Source organism: Typopeltis vanoorti, chromosome 4, assembly GCF_054136105.1.
Source record: "Typopeltis vanoorti isolate ZY-2024b chromosome 4, IOZ_Tvanoo_1.0, whole genome shotgun sequence".
Classification (NCBI taxonomy): Eukaryota; Metazoa; Arthropoda; class Arachnida; order Uropygi; family Thelyphonidae; genus Typopeltis; species Typopeltis vanoorti.
In genome coordinates this window covers 170,861,642-170,877,914 of record NC_143552.1, presented here as the reverse complement: position 1 = coordinate 170,877,914, position 16,273 = coordinate 170,861,642, and positions in this window count along the sequence as shown.

The following is a 16,273-nucleotide window of genomic DNA, read 5'->3' as shown; positions in this document are numbered from 1 at the left end:
TGAGAAGACAATTTGTTAATATGTGAATACGTAGTTGTTAAATCATATTTCTTTAAAATTCTTGCGATAGGTTCTGAAATACCGGAGATATAAGGAATAGGCACTCAACGTATTGAAACTTTGTTATTTTGTGGAGGATTATAAGAATTGAGAAGACATTGAGTACTTTTTTCAGAAAAGCCATTGAGTTTCATGTGTTGTTGGATAGTAGAAAGTTCTTTCTGTAGATAATCAAAAGTAGAGCAATTAGTTTTGGCTCTTCTGATGAGGCATTTTATAATTCCTGTTTTTTGACATGGATGATGGGCTGATTCTTTAAGAATATAATGACCTGTGAATGTTGGTTTCCTGTATACTGTAGTAGTAAGAATATCTAAAGTAGACCGGATGCGGAGAACGTCTAAAAAAGATAACTGGTTGTTTTCTTCTAATTCGATAGTAAACTTTATGTGATGATGCAAGGAATTAATACTGTTTAAAAAAGAAGGTAAAGCGTTTCTGCTGTGAGGCCAAATAGTAAAGATGTCATCTATATTAGTGAGGGCGCTAGTGAGCCAAGCGCTGCAGATGCGATTTGAAGAGCTCCTGATTCAGGTAAGTATTACTAGGAATAATTAACTGGTAATTAATTTACGGAATTGACAACGCATATAAAGTAAATAAATTAAAGATAACTTTAATGAATTACTTCTATATTTCGGCAATGTCACATTGCCATCTTCGGGAACATAAAGATATGGTATGTGCACTAAGGAACTAACAAAGCAAATGAGGAAGAAAATAAGAACTAATTTTGTTCCTAAAGTCCTAATGGTGCCCTCTTGCGGGCTAATTTGGTAGTCTTGGCAGTTGGGCTGAAGTTCTCAAAATGAAAGTCTCCCAAATTTGGGGCAGTTTCATGCACCCAAATTTGTTGAGGTTAGGAACGTTTTTTAGAGCTGCTGAAGATTCTTTGAATAGTCTTTCGTATTTAAACTTGCTGCGATGGATTATTTTTGTCTTCTTCCAATGAATTTTATGGTGGGTATCTAAGGCATGGTCTGCCAGTCCAGAGCGGCTGTACTGGTGAAAACGGATGTAGTCTTGGTGTTCTGAAATCCTGATATTTGTTGTTCTGCCTGTTTGGCCAAAGTAGGACAATTTGCAGCTGCAAGGGACCTGGTATACACCAGGTAGGTCTAGGGGAAGTGGTTGGTCTTTGGTAGAGCGGATAAGGGATGCCAACTTTTTATATGGTCTGTAACAGGAAGTAAGGTCATATTTTTTGAGGATATTAGTTATTTTTTCAGAGGTGCCCTGGATGTAGGGGATAGTGATAGACTTGGTGTAGTCTTTATTGTGGAGGGGGGGGAGGGGGGTTGTGGTTTACAGGTTTTAGTATTTTTTGGATTTTTTTGGGGTTGTAGCCATTGGCTAAGAAAGTGTTGAGGATGTGGTTTAGTTCCATAGTCAGGGCCTTGTCATCTGAGCAGATTAATTTTGCCCGTTATATAGTGTTTTTATCACCCCATATTGTTGTGAGGGGGGGGAGGATTGCTGGTGAATGTATCTGCCAGTGTGGGTGGGTTTTCTGTAAACAGAGAAAACCAAAGATCCATCAAGCTGGCGGGTGATTAAAGTGTCTAGGAAGGGGAGGGTGTTGTTTTCCTCTTTTTCTAAGGTGAACTGGACTCTGGGATGTTGGTTGTTTAAGTGTGTTAGGAAGGAGTGGAGTGTATCTGAGCCATGTGGCCAAATAGCAAACACATCATCCACATAACGAAGCCAAATAGTGGGTTTTTGTGGGGCGGAGTTTAAGGCTTTCTCTTCAAATGTCTCCATAAAGAAATTGGCCAAGGGTGGGGAAAGTGGTGAACCCATGGCTGTCCCCTCTGTCTGTTTGTAGAACTTTCCTTGCCAAACGAAATAGCCTGAGTTCATTATGAACTGAAATAGGGCTGAGATATCGGGAGGAAACTTGGCTTGGATGAGCTCAAAGGTTTCTTTGAGTGGGACATTAGTGAATAGGGAGGAGACGTCAAAACTGACCATTATGTCAGTGTGTTGGAGTGTGAGGTTTTCTATACTGGCTTTAAAGTGGGCCGAGTTTTTAATGTGTGATGGTGTGTTGCCAGTGTAGTGTGTGAGCGTTTTGGCTAAATGTTTGGCTAATTTATATGTGGGGGAATCAATGCCATCCACTATGGGACGTAATGGCACATTTTGTTTATGTATTTTTGGGAGTCCATATAATCGGGGGGGGTCTAGAGTTATAAGGTTTAAGTTTGTTGGTGACTTCCACAGGCCAAGAAGTGACTTTCTTAAGGAGACTGTGGATAGTTCTAATCTGAGAGTTGGTCGGATTATATTCAATGGGGAGGTAAGTAGTACGGTCTCGTATTAAAGAATTTAGCTTACCTTTGTAGTCTTTTTGGTTAAGTACCACAGTGGCGCTTCCCTTATCAGCTTTGGTGATTACTATTTTTTTGTTGTTTTTTAATTCTTGTAGGGCTGTATATGTATTGCTGAAGAAATCATGATCCAAATAGAGCGTGGAATTCGCAACCTGCCTAACCACATCGCAAACAACGTGAGACTGGATGTAGTCGGTGTTCTCACTAAAGCCAAACCTCCAAAATCCAACTTATCCAAAAACGAATATACAGCCCTACAAGAATTAAAAAACAACAAAAAAATAGTAATCACCAAAGCTGATAAGGGAAGCGCCACTGTGGTACTTAACCAAAAAGACTAGAAAGGTAAGCTAAATTCTTTAATACGAGACCGTACTACTTACCTCCCCATTGAATATAATCCGACCAACTCTCAGATTAGAAATATCCAGTCTCCTTAAGAAAGTCACTTCTTGGCCTGTGGAAGTCACCAACAAACTTAAACCTTATAACTCTAGACCCCCCCGATTATATGGACTCCCAAAAATACATAAACAAAATGTGCCATTACGTCCCATAGTGGATAGCATTGATTCCCCCACATATAAATTAGCCAAACATTTAGCCAAAATGCTCACACACTACACTGGCAACACACCATCACACATAAAAAACTCGGCCCACTTTAAAGCCAGTATAGAAAACCTCACACTCCAACACACTGACATAATGGTCAGTTTTGACGTATCCTCCCTATTCACTAATGTCCCACTCAAAGAAACCTTTGAGCTCATCCAAGCCAAGTTTCCTCCCGATATCTCAGCCCTATTTCAGTTCACAATGAACTCAGGCTATTTCGTTTGGCAAGGAAAGTTCTACAAACAGACAGAGGGGACAGCCATGGGTTCACCACTTTCCCCACCCTTGGCCAATTTCTTTATGGAGACATTTGAAGAGAAAGCCTTAAACTCCGCCCCACAAAAACCCACTATTTGGCTTCGTTATGTGGATGATGTGTTTGCTATTTGGCCACATGGCTCAGATACACTCCACTCCTTCCTAACACACTTAAACAACCAACATCCCAGAGTCCAGTTCACCTTAGAAAAAGAGGAAAACAACACCCTCCCCTTCCTAGACACTTTAATCACCCGCCAGCTTGATGGATCTTTGGTTTTCTCTGTTTACAGAAAACCCACCCACACTGGCAGATACATTCACCAGCAATCCCCCCCCCCCCCCTCACAACAATATGGGGTGATAAAAACACTATATAACAGGGCAAAATTAATCTGCTCAGATGACAAGGCCCTGACTATGGAACTAAACCACATCCTCAACACTTTCTTAGCCAATGGCTACAACCCCAAAAAAATCCAAAAAATACTAAAACCTGTAAACCACAACCCCCCTCCCCCCCTCCACAATAAAGACTACACCAAGTCTATCACTATCCCCTACATCCAGGGCACCTCTGAAAAAATAACTAATATCCTCAAAAAATATGACCTTACTTCCTGTTACAGACCATATAAAAAGTTGGCATCCCTTATCCGCTCTACCAAAGACCAACCACTTCCCCTAGACCTACCTGGTGTATACCAGGTCCCTTGCAGCTGCAAATTGTCCTACTTTGGCCAAACAGGCAGAACAACAAATATCAGGATTTCAGAACACCAAGACTACATCCGTTTTCACCAGTACAGCCGCTCTGGACTGGCAGACCATGCCTTAGATACCCACCATAAAATTCGTTGGAAGAAGACAAAAATAATCCATCGCAGCAAGTTTAAATACGAAAGACTATTCAAAGAATCTTCAGCAGCTCTAAAAAACGTTCCTAACCTCAACAAATTTGGGTGCATGAAACTGCCCCAAATTTGGGAGACAAATTAGTTCTTATTTTCTTCCTCATTTGCTTTGTTAGTTCCTTAGTGCACATACCATATCTTTATGTTCCCGAAGATGGCAATGTGACATTGCCGAAATATAGAAGTGATTCATTAAAGTTATCTTTAATTTATTTACTTTATATGCGTTGTCAATTCCGTAAATTAATTACCAGTTATGTCTAACCAACATATAAGTCTTACTACTAGAATTAGGAATAATTAAGTATATATGCGTAATTGTTTGAGTAAGAGCAGCTGTAAACGTTGTACGTTACCGGTATTATTAGTGTGGGTGATTTTTCTTGCCTAAACTAAATTACGAAATCGTTATTATTAGACCAAGTAACCTGCAGAGAGAAAAAAAAAAAAAAAAAATTGGCGGCGGCATTGTCATTCCATGATTTTAATTTAGATTTCAGTCATTTCGTTAAGTGTGAGGTCTGTTATATGTATTCCTTCGATTACATAAATGATTTGTGGATGTTTAGTGCGGATGGAAGAAGGGTGTGTGCGAAATGTGACCTGAATGAGGAACTGATGAATGCAAATATGAAATTCATGACAGAAAGGGTTAGTACCGATTGTATCGAGAGTGCACGTTTGAAAGAGGAGGATGGTGCGAAAGAGAGGCAAAAAAATGTTAAGAAATCAGGAGAAAAGAAAAAGAGCGATTTGAAAACCGTAAATGATATTAAAAGGGATGAAAGTGAGGCGGAAAGAAACGAAATTGAGAGAACGAATGAAAGTAGAAATGGTATGATGCAGAAATCGCAAGTGAAAAAAATCGAAAGAATGAATGATAGCGAAAAAAGAATGAATGATCGAGAAAGTTGGACGCATGTTAGTCCGAAAGTATGGAAACAAAGAAAGATAAATGAGAGTGAAAGTGAGAAGAATGATAGTAAAAGTTGGACATATGTTGGACCGAAAGTACGGAAACAAAGAAGGATGAATGAGAGGGAAAGTGAGAGGGGGGGGTGTCGAGAGTTAGAAAGTTATAAATATTTAATGATAGAGAGAATGTGTCGCAAGATTCAGAAGGTGAATTGATTTGGATGAGGCAAGAAATGAAATGGATGCGGAATGAAATTAAGAGAATTTGGGTCAAAAATATAAAAAAAAACATGATGGTATGAAAGAGTTAATGAAAGATGAGCGAGTGGCGTTGTATGGTGACTCCATTATTAAGGGTGTGCTAGAGAATAAAATTCACAACGTATGTTTTCCAGGCGATAAAATGAGTAGAGTGATTGAAGCATTGCATATGAGGCAGGAGCGAGCAAAGGAGTTAATTGTATTAATTGGTACAAATGATTTGAGAGAGAACAAAGAGCATGTCAAAATGAATGTCAGGAGACTGCTTGTAAAGATAAAAGAGAATAGTGTGACAGGAAGGGTATTCAGTGTGTTGCCTATATATGATTGTGGTGAAATGAGGCGGAGAGCAAGGATTATGAATGATATTCTGGCTGAAATGTGGGAGGACATGGGAGTACAGTTTGTTAATGTGTGGAATGAGTTTGAGGGATGAAGTGAGCTGTATGGGAGTGATGGACTGCATTTGAGTGGTTATGGTGTGAGTCGCTTGGAGAGACTGCTGCTGGAAGGTAGAGAAGTGAATAGAGAGAATGAATCAGTTCGAGAGGGGAGTGATTTGGAAGAGCAGGAGAGTAAGATAGGAGAGATTGAAGAAGTGGAAATGAATGGGGAAGTGAGTGGTATGAGTATAGAAAATGAGAGAATGGGTGTGCAAGAGGAGCAGGGAAATGGGGAGACTCAGGGTGGACAGGGGTACGCAGCATGAGAAAGGTGGATGCTCCAAGAGGAGGTGAGAGCATGTGTAGGCAGGAAAGAAATGGAATGACCAAGGATCAAGAAGAAACAAATGAATTCCAAAGGGTTCTGAAATGAAGAAGCAGAAAGGGAAATGGCCCCAGTCCAGCACGGTGAGATCACATCGAGTGAGTGGTATCAGTGGAACTAGCTGTAGATCCAGAAATGAGCTGTTGTGTTTGTATACCAATGCTAGAAGTATAAGAAACAAGGCAGATGAAATGGTTGCACTAATTGCGTCTGTGCACCCAAAGATTGTCGGAATAAGTGAGACATGGTTAGATGAGGACGACATCCTGACAGGAATAGAGATGGAAAGGTATGATGTGTTTTGTGAGGATAGAAGGGGTAAAAAGGGAGGGGGGGAGTGCTATTGATGATAGAGAAAGAGTTATGTCAATACAAGATAGAGATGCAAGAGGGAAATAGGGCCAGTAGTTTTGAGGCAGCATGGTGTGAGATAGAGGTGAATAGAATCAAATACTTGGTGGGATGTTGTTATAGACCTGGTAATGTCGATGGTGGTGATAGTGAAATGTATAGTCAAATAAGCCAAGCAAATAAGAAAAGGGTGATCATTATGGGTGATTTTAATTATGGCAATATAGACTGGCATGAAGAGATAGCAACTGGAAGTAAAGAAAATGAGTTTCTTGAGTTTTTGAGGGATAACTACCTCAGACAGTATGTAACAGAGGGCACAGGAGGATTAAGGATCTTGGATTTGGTCATCTCACTGGAGGATGTAACTATCAATGAGGTGTCAAATCATCCACCAATTGGTGAAAGTGACCATGAGGTGATTACCTGGGTGTTGCCAGCAGTGCAAGGACCCCTGTGAAAAAAAGGGTATATGTGGAACTACAAGGGGGGGGGGGGTGATTATGAAGAGCTCAGGAGACAGCTTGCAGGTGTAGCATGGAATGAGGAGTTAGCTGGAAAAGAGATCAATGCAGCTTGAGGGATTTTCAAAAACTATTTAGTAGATGCAATGTCTAAATGAATACCATGGGTGAGAAGATTAAATAAGGTAGGTGTGAGATGGATGAATAAAGAGATTAAACATGCGATACAGAGAAAAAGGGCATTGTGGAGGCAGCATAAGAGAAGTGGAAGTAACCAATTTCACGAGGTCTACAAAGACCAGGCAAGGAGGGTGACTTGGTTGGTGAGAGTAGAAAAAGAGAGAGGTATGAACATCAGTTAGCTAATGAAGCCAAAAAGAATCCTAAGGAGTTCTATCGATATGTAGCCAGCAAAAGAAAGAATGATTATGGAAGGATGACATTGATTGGAGGAAATGGTATAAAGGCAACTGTTGCAGAATGTGTGGTGGAGATACTTAATGAGCAAAAGATATATTGGAAGGAGGAAGTTTAGCCTTAAGTAGAGACGAAGCGACTTCTAGGCAAAGAGCATTAGCTTTATCACTGGTTAGATGATTAAGATTCCTTTCAATGTTAACTAGGAAATCTAGATATAGTATCTTATTTAAAAAAATAAATAAATTAATTAATTAATGAGTAATCTTGATTAGACTTTCCCAGATTTTTGATATAGATATACAGTCATTATGATGGTCCAGGACTCGCCTCTTACATGGATCCAGTTATAGGTTCGAACGTTTGTTCAAGGAAAGCGTGGAGGCCTTGCTCCATTGCCCCAACATGAATTGTAATAACTGTATATCTATTTCAAAAATCTGGGAAAGTCTAATCAAGATTACTCATTAATTAATTTTTTTTTTTTTTTGTTTTTTAAATTGCAAATTCAATCATATTTCTACTTCAAAATATTCCGTTCCATACTTAGTGATATAACATCACGTGCCGTGTTCTAATTTTAAGGATCCATTGTTAGCATTCTAGCTTGTATTTTTTAAACTGTTCTTGTAATACCACTGAAGATGGTCTGCTATTTCCAGATCAAAATATTTGGTTAAATAAAAATCTTTCTTGTGGTTACGTGATTATATCATTCAGTCTTATGTCACAAGTATCCTTGAAACAACAAATTCTTATCCTTCACGGGGAAAATGTTACCAAAATAGCTGGTAAATTAGGAAAACTTTCAGTTATGCAAGGTGGGTTACGAGCAAAGATTAATTTTTTAAAAAAGTGCCGCGACAACAAGATTATTTGCAATTTCGCTAAAATTAAAGAAACAATAAAATCTCCCGGAGCTCATAATATTTACCGGAACACTAGTTTATCTCTAATCCGTAATCAACTTAAAGCTGTTAACGTGACCTTGCTATTCATCATCAGATTTCTGATCTGCACACCTATATATCCACAAATTTGGATCCACATCTTTCTCACATACTTCTAAATGTGGCTAAACGTTCTACTCAACGTGCTTATAATAAATTAAGTCAACATGTTAACCGTAAATATGAAGCTCTTTCGTCTAGACAATCCAAGCCATTCATAACTCCAGATAACTGGATTGTAAATATATCCGGACGTCCTTTGACTAAAAGGGAAAAGCTCATCCTGTCAAAAGGACATGATTTTTCTATTGTTCCAAATAAGATACCATATCTGGATTTCCTAGTTAACATTGAAAGGAATCTTAATCATCTAACCAGTGATAAAGCTAATGCTCTTTGCCTAGAAGTCGCTTCGTCTCTACTTAAGGCTAAACTTCCTCCTTCCAACATATCTACATATCTTCTTCTGAAATGAAATCTACAGTCCTTGAGAAAAAATAATCACCTCATTATCACTAAAGCTGACAAGAGAAAAGTACAGTAGATATATAGACTCAGCAAATTACAGAAGAAAACTTTCTGTTTTGCTTCGAGATCGCTCCACATATCAAGATATTGATTATAATCCAATCAACAGACAACTAAAGAAATTAAATTCTCTCTCTTAGATGAAGTCATCAGTTTCGATAAAGACACAATTGAAAGACTTAAAACTCATTTTGCAAGACCTCCTAGATTTTATGGCCTTCCAAAAATCCATAAGATTGATTATCCTCTTCGTCCAATAGTAGATTGTATTGATTCTCCTACTGACTGTATATCTAGCTAAATTATTGAAATCTTACATTGGCAACTCGAATTCTCTTTTAAAAAACTCTTCAGATTTCTTAGAAAAATTGAAAAATATCTCATTACAACCTACAGATCTTATGGTTAGCTTTGATATAGAAACTTTATATACCAATGTACCTCTCAAGGAAACTTTAAAATTACTTGCTGCCATCTTTCCTGAAGACATTGTGAAACTGTTCGATTTCGTGATACATTCTGGATATTTCGTATGTCAAAACAAATTTTATAGCCAAGAAGAAGGAACGGCCATGGGAAGTCCTCTTTCTCTGGCTTTAGCCAACTTTTATTTAGAACATATAGAAAAGTCCTCTTTGCATCTATTTTCCCTGAACCATCTTTTTGGGTAAGATATATCATTATTATTATTATTGAGGCCTCCATGAAGTCAAAAGACTCACTGTGGGAGGTCCTTCTTAAGAACATAAAGTCTGTCAAGATTCATCGAGGGGAGGTCCCCCTTAAGAAACACAAAGTCTATCATACCACTCCTTAAACTCACTGACTGTTCTTGCTCTCACCACTCCATCAGGCAATGCATTCAACGGTTTAACCACCCTAAACGCAGAGAAGCCACTCCTCGCCCTCTTGCTCACAGTTTCCTTTCGTAACTTCCAGGGATGGTCTCTTGTAATCACTCCTTCCCGCTGTTCAACCAAGCGAAAGAACTCCCCAGTGTCAACCCTGTAACCACCTCTCAACAGTTTAAAAGTCTCAATCATATCACCTCTCCTTCTTCTATCCACCAAACTCTGCAGTCCACATTCCCTTGGCCGATCCTAATAACTATGCTTGTAGAGTCCTGAAACCATCTTTGTTATCCGTCTTTTTATCCTTTCCACAGTTAATTTATCCCCTTCAAATCGTGGGGAACAAATCTGAGAACAATAGTCCAAGTGTGGTCTGATCAGAGACTTATACAACGGAATGATAACCCTTTTATCTCTGCAGGTCAGTGTCCTCGTCTCCTGTACATCCTTCAGTATAACTCCTCCCATAGAGAAGGCAGCATCCCATCGACGTTTCCCAAACCTTAAGTCTTTACATTTTGCTGCATTAAACTGACTCGCCCCATTCATTTACCCAACTATATAGCTTATTCAAATACTCTTGAAGGGCTAACACATCTGCACTATTACTAATAATCCTTCCCAGCTTCGCATCATCCGCAAACAACTGAATATCCCTTTGCAGTCCACTGGCAATGTCATTGATATATAAAGGTTAAACAATATAGTTCCTGGTACTGAGCCCTGTGGGACCCCACTTGTAACCCTCTGCCTCCTTGAAACTGCTCCACCATATACAACTCTCTGATACCTATCAGACAGCCAATCCTGAATCCAGTTGACCCATCTGGATCAACATCTGACATCTGACATCCAGACCCATTTGATGCAACTTAAATATCAGCTTATCATGTGGCACCCTGTCAAATGCCTTCGCTAAGTCTAAGAAAATGGCAGTATATGCCTTTCCCTCATCTAATGTTCTTGTAACTTTATTATAAAAGGCTAGCATATTGCTAAAACAAGAGCGCCCTTTCACAAATCTATGTTGACTCTCACAGATAACATTACCCTCATCTGCCCAATGCGATATAAGGTCCCTCACTACTTTCTCCAAGATCTTAACTACTGATGACACACAGACTGGCCTATAATTAGACACTTCCAGTCTGTTACCACCCTTATGGAATGGCACTATCTTACCTTCCTTCCATTCCCTGGGCACCTTTCCCACAGCCAGACTTTGATTGAAAAGCTAGGTTAAAGGCACTGTCAGTTCCGTAGCACATTCTCTCAAAACTCGTGGTGATATACCATCTGGTCCCAAAGCTTTACTGACATCCAGAGTACTCAGTATCTGAAACACACTCTCCTCATGTACATCTAAACCTCGAACCAGCCCTATCCCTCTAGCATTAAAACTGACTCCTCTAGGATGAAATACTCCAATAAAGTGTTCATTGAACAATTCCACTATGTCCTCTGCATCAGTCACTCTATTCCCATTTTTATCCCACAATATCATTCTTCCACAGTCATTTCTCCTCCTACTGGCCACATAGCTAAAAAATTCCCTAGGATTTTCTTTGGATCTTAGGGCTAATCTCCTCTCATATTCCAGTTTCGCTTTCCTTACCACACTAGTCACTCTTCTGGCCTGTGTCTTCTATTCTTCGTGCATCTTCTCTTCACCTGTCTCCTTATATCTCTTCCATAGCCTCTTTTTTGCATGCAGTTCCTGTTTAATATTGTTTGTCATCTACTTTACTTCAAATTGTGTCCTCTTGTTCACTCGTGGTATACAACTTACCATTGCTGCTAACAAATATTCTTTCACAATTTCCCACACACTAATGATATCCATGCCTTCCAATTCCTCCCTCAATGAAACATCACGAAGTTGACGTCTAAGACTATTATAATCACCTGCTTTATAATTCCACATAAGTTCCCGTCTCTTTGATACTCCTGCATGTCTATTCATTTTCCAAGTCAAAACCTTATGGTCACTCTCTCCAAATGGTGGGAGAGATGTCATCTCAGTTATTATCAACTCTTCTCATGCTATAACCTAATCCAAAACTCTTGAAACTCTTGTTCACTCTGTTACATTTTGCCTAAGACATTTGTCCCTCAAGAATTCTAGAAATTCCACTGCCCTATTGTTACATGGATCTTCCTCTCTCCAATTTATACTACTGTAGTTAAAATCTCCCATAACAATCATTCTTCTTGCACTTGCCAAACTTAACTGTCTAAACATCTCCTGGTCCCTATCCTCTGTGCTCCTGGTTCCGTAGCAACACCCCACTAAATATCCTGCCTTGCCTACCTCTACCTCACACCAAATTCTCTCAAAATCATTTGTCTCTCTTCCTTCCAAAGCCTCCACTCTTAGAGGACATAGGTCATCACTTATCATAAGCAGTACCCCACCACCACGCTTTCCCTTCCTATCCTGATGAAAAATGCTATACCCAGCGACCTCTATTCCTGTTATTATATCCCCTTCTGTCAACCATGTCTCAGTGATCCCAGTAACTTTTGGCCAGGCTAATGCTATCTATGCCACCAATTCCTCTCCCTTATTCCGGATACTCCTGGCATTAGTATAAAGCATATAAATACTTGTTTCTATACCCAGCATTATTCCTTCTAGACTCCACTGGGCTTAGTGTTACCTGATGTCATTTCCCTTCTCCCAAGTATCCATTCCCACAAGAGGCCACCCCCTGCTATCATCCTCCCTGGGACACACTGACTCGTTCAGAACAGCAATCGCTCCAGATGCCTACATCCTTCCTCATTCAAATGTAAGCGGTCTCTTGCATACAATTCTTCTCTTTCCTCAAATGCACTCCAAGCATCCACATATAGCAGTCCTCTCTTGTCACACATTCTCGCTATTATGCCATTCAATATCACCGCTCTTCTGCTCAGCTCATCATTATCATACCTAGGCAACATGCACACTTTTTTTCCTCTTTCTGTCTTCTTCCGTACAGCCTCAAGCAAAAATCTCATATCTCTCACTGCCCGACTTACATTACCACTCAAGTCATTTGTTCCAACCATCACAATCATCTCATCCACCCTTTCACCTCTCTTAATTGCTATAGCCACCTTTCTATTGTTCCTCCTGGCAAACACTCCTCATGCATCCTATCTTGGAACACCACGAATCATTGAGTCGCCATACATTATATCTCTTACCATTCCCTCTCTCCTATTGTTTCCATTCTCTCCTCTTCTTTCATTCCCATAGGTCTCTCTCATTCCCTCTCCTCTACTGCTATTCTCTCTTCTAGCATTCCTATACCTCTCTCTCCTGCTGTTTCCATTCTCTCCTCTTCTAGCACTTCCATACATCTCTCTCATTCCCTCTCTCCCACTGTTTCCACTTTCTCTACTTCCAGCACTTCCAAAACCCTCTCTCATTCCATCTCTCCTACTGTTTCCATCCTCTCGTCTTCTAGCATTCCGATACCTCTCTCTCATTCCATCTCTCCTACTGTTTCCATCCTCTTGTCTGCTAGCATTCCTATACCTCTCACTCATTCCCTCTCTTCTAATGTTTCCTTTCTCTCCTCTTCTAACGCTCTCAAAATTCTCTCTCTCCCCTACTCTGATTCGTCTTGCATTTATCTCTTCCATTCTCCTAATCTTATCTTTCATACTTCTGCTCTCATTCACAAGACATTCCACCTCCTCTTTCAACTCATCTATTTCCCTCTGCAGGTCAGTCACTCTTAATCTAAATTCACTCTTCCAAACAAAACCATCTCCTAAACTTTCACAGTCACTCACACCTTCCACATTATCAACTATTATTTTCTCATTCATATATATATTTTTTTCATTCTCTCCTATCACACTACTTGTTTTCCTACATTCATTCCCCGTTCCTGGAGCAACAAGGTCGGATACTGATATTTCGAATGCACTTATTTCCTCCCACTGCCTGCATTTTGCACACATACGCTCTCCGCTCTCTTTCACAAGCCACATATCCAATTCCCAAGATGCATACATGCCACAAGTACTGCATGCCACAAAGTCCCTTATGATATTGCTTATAATAGAGTTCTAAAATGGCAGAGGACTTGGCGATACGTCACTTGCGACTGCAGCTGAATCTGCCATCATTCCTTACTGCTGGGTAGCGTAATCGTTAATTATTCAATTAATAAATTCCGTTAAATAAATAGGAAAAAAGTACAAACAATTACAAGCAAAACAAAACATTTAAGTACACTAAATAAAATGAAATATAACTAAATACAGTAATGAGCGAAAACAAATCTGAAAACAAACCCCAACTCAACATCACCAGAGTTAAAGATCGGTACTATCAACGTAAGAAGCCTGAATGGCAAAGAAATGGAGCTAGCTGAGGAATTAGATAAGTACCAGATCGACATAATGGGGGTGACTGAAACAAAAAAGACCAAAACTGGTGAGATCTTTCTGAGCAATAAATACAAAATGTTATATTCAGGCAATGACAATCAAGGAAAAGAAGGAGTAGCCATAGTATTCAACACAAAATATGAGGCTAATCTTCTTGAATGGCAGTCAGTCTCAAGTAGAGTAATGTGGGCAAATATGAGAATGGGGAACTGGACAATGAGACTTATTTGTGCCTATGGTCAAACAGAAGGTTCTACTAAGGTAGAAGTGGAGGAATTTTTTGAGGCTTTAGAAAAAGCCACTGACACAATGAAAAATGAAAAGTTGGTCCTTGTTGGGGATCTAAATAGCAGAGTAGGAAATGATTGTGAGACATACAAAAATATTTTGGGAAATTTTGGAGAAAAGAGCAAAGCTAATAATAATGGCAAATATCTGTTGGATTTCTGCTCAGCACATGGACTGGTTATTACTAACACCATGTTCCAACATAAAAATGTGCACAAATTCACATGGAGAGAAGAGGCTAGGAATAAGAAAAGTCTCATTGACTATGTTATTGTTGATAGTGATGTTTTTTCCCTGGTGCAGGACACCAGAGTGTACAGAGGATTTGAAATTGGAAGTGATCACTATCTAGTCTTGAGCAAGATAAAATTGAATTTCATATTCAAAACAATAACATGTAAGAAAGTTTTAAAGCGAATAAAAGTTGAGCAGCTCTCAGATGTGAACTGTAGACTAAAATACACAAAGATTATTGAAGAAAAAATGAAAGAGTTTGAGAACAGGAATCAAACCTTGGAGATTCAGTGGCAAACTCTGAAGAAAACATTGATTGATTCTGCCAGAAAGGCATGTGGTGAGGTTGTCTGTAAGGATAAAAAAATCAGAACTACCTGGTGGACACAGGAAGTTAAAGAGGCAGTGAAGGAAAAGAAGAAAGCATATCAAAAGTTCCTGTCAAATAAGTCAGCTTGGACTCTTAGAGAATATAGAGACAAATACAAGAATGCTAAACACTGTGTAAAACTAGCTAAACAAAAGTCACCGGAAGACTTTTATTATTATTATTATTATTCAGGCCTCCAAGGAGTCAAAAGACTCATCGAGGGAGGTCCTTCCTAAGAACATAAACTCTGTCAAGACTCATCGAGGGGAGATCCCCCCTAAGAAACACAAAGTCTATCATACCACTCCTTAAACTCATTGACCGTTCTTGCTCTCACCACCCCATCAAGCAATGCATTCCACGGTTCAATCACCCTCCACGCAAAGAAACCACTCCTCACCCTCTTGCTCACAGTTTCCTTTCGTAGCTTCCAGGGATGGCCTCTTGTCATCACTTCTTCCTGCTGTTCAACCAAGTGAAAGAACTCCCCAGTGTCAACCCTGTAACCACCTCTCAACAGTTTAAAAGTCTCAATCATATCACCTCCCCTTCTTCTATCCACCAAACTCTGCAGTCCACATTCTCTCAGCTGATCCTCATAACTATCCTTGTACAGTCCTGAAACCATCTTTGTCATCCGTCTTTGTATCCTTTCCACAGTTAATTTATCCCCTTCAAATCCTGGGGACCAAATCTGAGAACAATAGTCCAAGTGTGGTCTGATCAGAGACTTATACAACGGAATGATAACCCTCTTATCTCTGCAGGTCAGTGTCCTTCTCATAATAGCAGCAATCCTCTGTGTTACCTTCACCACCTTTGCAATATGTCCCCTAAACTTCAGGTTTCTATCAATCATCAACCCCAGATCTCTTGTCTCCCCTACTTCCTCCAGTATAACTCCTCCCATAGAGTATGCAGCATCCCATCGATGTTTCCCAAACCTCAAGACCTTACATTTTGCTGCATTAAACTGACACCCCCCATACATTTGCCTATTCCAGTAGCTTATTTAAATCCTCTTGCAGGGCTACCACATCTGTGCTATTGCCAAGAATATAGAAAATAAATATCAAGAAGGTGGCAAAATATTCTGGAGGTTGTTGAAGAAGCTTAGAAATGGAGGAAAGTGTGTTGTAAAAGGAGTTAGAGATGATAAAGGTGACATGAAAATGGGAGAAATAGATATCCTTGAAGTATGGAGTAATTACTTTGAAAAACTTCTAAATGAAACAAGAAGTGATGACAGCACAGTGCTAAAAAACACTGACCAGGCATGCAGTCAGGAATACATATCCATACTT